We start from the raw sequence: 3981 nt of genomic DNA, 5'->3' as shown, positions 1-3981 counted from the left end.
GAGGAGGCTCTGATATATCAGCAGTTGCCTTCACGGTAGCCTTTGGTGTTAGAACTTGCGAAATTTTTACTGATATTGATGGAATATATACAGCAGACCCGAGAATTGTTCCAAAGGCACGCAAGCTCAAATTTATCTCTTACGATGAAATGTTGGAAATGTCGTCATCTGGTGCTAAAATACTGCATAATCGTTCAGTACAACTTGCAATGAAACATAACATTAAAGTGCAAGTGCTATCCACTTTTAAGGAAGTAGAAGGCACCACAGTGCTACACAAAAGGGATGTACTAGAGAGATACTTAATTACTGGAATAACTTATAGCACTAATGAAGCTCTTGTAACTTTCACTAACCTTGCAAATAACTTGCGTACTTTAAGAGATATAGTAGGGGCAAACGTTAAAATTGATATGGTACATGGGTCAAGTTTTGTTATCTCCAAATTTGATATTGATTTAATGGAAAAGTTACTGAATAAGAATGAAAATTATGCTATAAACGATAATGTAGCTAAAATTTCAATAATTGGTATTGGTGTTATGTCTAACACTGAAGTGATGCACCGTACACTCAAGGTTTTAAGCGAAAAAAAGATAGAAATACTTGCTATCACAACATCCGAAATCAAAATCAGTATAATTGTTCAAAAAGAATACGTTGTAGCTTTGGTCAAAGATTTACATACTGAGTATGAGCTTGATATGCAACACTAGGATAGGCTCGACGTCCAGTTGTCTAAGAGTATGTCTTGAAAAGGAATGAGGAAAAAAATATGATAGTGTAAGTAAAAAATAGGAGGGAAAATTGTATCCAAGTGATATAAGTGATAAGGAATGGGAAATTTTGGAGCCACATGTTGCACAAGGAAAGATAGGGAGGCCAAGAAAGCACAATATCAGAACAATTATTAATGCAATAAGGTATATAATGAGAGGTGGTTGTCAATGGAGAATGCTGCCGAAAGATTTTCCTCCATGGAAGACGGTGTATGACTATTTTCTCAGGTGACGTAGTAATGGCAAATTGGAAAAAATACATAATATGCTAGTAAAAGAGGTAAGAAAAATGTTTGGTAAAAATGAAACACCTTCAGTAGGAATAATTGACAGTCAATCAGTAAAAACCACTCAAAAAGGGGATCCAGAGGATATGATGCTGAAAAAAAAATAAAGGGTAGAAAACGTCATATTGTTGTAGATACAGTGGGCTTAATTATTGCGGCTGATGTTCATAGTGCAAGTGTTCAAGATCGTGATGGTGCTCTAAATCTTTTCACTCAAGCTAAATACAAGGCTCCAACTTTACGTAAGTTTTTTGCTGATCAAGGATACATAGCAAAACCGCTGTTTATTGGAGACAGGATACGATTACCAAGAAAGCTGTTGATGTTACAGGATTTTTCGACAATCTGGACCACAATTTAGCACTGCAGGCTATCAAGAAGCACACAGACTGCAAATGGGTCATACTGTATGTTGAAAGGTGGATGAAATCCCCTATTCAGCAAGCAGATGGCAGTAAGGTAGTTAGGGAAAAAAGGAGTTCCGCAAGGAGGTTCAATAAGCCCAATCATTTCAAACATATTTATGCACCATGCATTTGATATATGGATGAAACAAAATCACCCAACAGTACCATTTGAAAGATATGTGGATGATGCGATAGTGCACTGCAGAACTAAAATGTAAAAGACAAGATTTGATCTGACAGACAAGAATTAACTGACAGAAGAATTGAGGTAGTCAAAACTAATATCAGGCTCTTGTGTAATGCTACTAATATTTTTCTGAAAAGCAATATATTTGCTATCAAGAAAAGTTTGCATAGGCGTTTTGCCATAGCAATATTTACCCGAGTGAGGTCTTGTCTCATTATAAGAACGCAACCAATGATCAACATCAATCTGTAGATCTTCCAAAGAACTGTAGATTTTCTTTCTAAAGATGATATTGTAATACCAACTCTCATTGTTGGCCAGTCAAATAGGAGACATTGCAGAGTTGTTTAATTGTGGAGCTGGCAAGAGAAGTAATAAATTTGCACAAAGCACCCTCAAGCAGAGCAATTGTATCGTATATTTTATTGCGCAAAATGTTCTGTTTTATATATAACCAAAGCCTCTCAACAGGATTTAGCTCAGGTGAGTACGGAGGTAGGTATATAATATCGATATTTTTAGGTACCTTTAAATTTTTTGACCTATGCCAACTAGCACAATCCATAACAAGAAAAGCCTCTCGTGTTTCTAGATATTGCGACATCTGCTCAAGAAATATGTTCATGCAATCAGTGTTGACATTTGGTGCAAATAAGCTAGAACTCTCTCCATTTCTAGGATTAACCGCACTATAGAGATAGAAATTTTGCCTACCTAATTTTGTTTTAACCTGTGTTCTAATCCCCTTTTTAAACCACCCATGTCCAACCTTTGAATGTGTGCCAAACCGTGATTCATCAAAGAAAAATAGCTCTTTTTCTGGATACTTGCTAATAGCTCCATTGAGATTTTTTTTTGAATTCCTCTTGTTTGCTTTTATCTTGTCCATTATGAACTGGTCTTGGTGTAATATATGAGAATTTCATCTTTTGCATATAGCGGTGTACTGTAGATTTGCTGATATTTAATCTGAACTTTTCCTGGATTCTTATTCTCATTTCTTTAATGGTAATATTAGGATTTTCTTCTATCCACTCTTCAATTTGCTGTAGTTGAACCTGATTTAATTTAGTTTTTCTACGGCGTTGTGGAGGAGCAAACAGTTTTTCTTCTCTGCCAAATTTCAAGAGTTTTACCCACGAAGTTAGTGCGCTTCTTGAAATGCAATATATTTTTGCTACAGCCGTTATACTGTACTTTTTTGCTGCAATTACAGCATTTAGTTTTTTTGAAACATATGCATTATTCCTTACTTTCTTCAGCATTTCTTTTGCTGATTCTACTACTTTTTCATCCAATAATTTTGATCTTAATGCCATTTATACCTCAACTATTTTACTTACTTCATTATGGCTTTTCTTCCATCTTTGTCCATCTGTTTGCCGTGTAATGGGAATTGGTATAAGAGGTTGTCCGGAAACTAGTAAATTCAAGCATATTCCCTCTTTAACATAACCCTACTCATAGCTAGGTATATGAAATTCTCAGTGGATGTTGTGAGTAAATCATACTCCTTCGATAGCCTTCTATTCCTATTAACCCAAGCAAAAGTCCTTTCTACAACCCATCTTCTTGGCTGTACTTTAAACCCTTGTTCTCTTGTTGGTAGTAGCTCAGGTGGCGTATCTTTGTGCACCCAAAATCTACATGGAGGCCTTTTAACAATTTCAATATCTATGTCATATTCTTCCTTTATGTGATTCTTTAAATTTCTTCCTTGGTATCCCATGTCAGCCCACATTTTTTTAACTTTAGTATATTTTGTTCTCATATTGTTTAATGCTATTTTAATACCATCTCTATCATTTTCGTTAGCAGCGCCTACGTAACAACCTAGTATAAAACCCTGAGTGTCTGTAATTATATGCCTTTTTCTACCCTTTACTTTTTTACTTCCATCATAGCCTTTGATCCCCCCTTTTCTGTAGTCTTTACAGATTGACTATCTACTATACAGGCACTCGGCTGCTCATTCCTTCCTATTTTTCTTCTACTATATTTTGTAATTTCATAATTCATTTTCTCAAAAATTCCCTGCTTCTTCCATTGCCTGAACTGCTCATACACAGTCTTCCATAGCGGAAAATCATTTGGTAAATACCGCCATTGACACCCTGTACGCAATACATAGAAAATTGCTTCTAATATTTCTCTTTTGCTATACTTTGGCGGCCTTCCTCCTTTCTTGTATGATACTCTGAAGTGTTTTTCTATTCTTGCCCATTCCCTTTCGCTTAGATCTGTTGGATACTTTTTTCTCATCTTTACCCCGTACTAAAATTTCAGATATTATAGCCTTTTACTTGTTTCCGGACAACCTC

The sequence above is a fragment of the Drosophila ananassae genome (assembly GCF_017639315.1).
Source record: "Drosophila ananassae strain 14024-0371.13 chromosome 4 unlocalized genomic scaffold, ASM1763931v2 tig00000241, whole genome shotgun sequence".
In the NCBI taxonomy this organism is placed as follows: domain Eukaryota; kingdom Metazoa; phylum Arthropoda; class Insecta; order Diptera; family Drosophilidae; genus Drosophila; species Drosophila ananassae.
The sequence above is the reverse complement of the archived record's forward strand: the minus strand, read 5'-3'. Positions refer to the sequence as shown.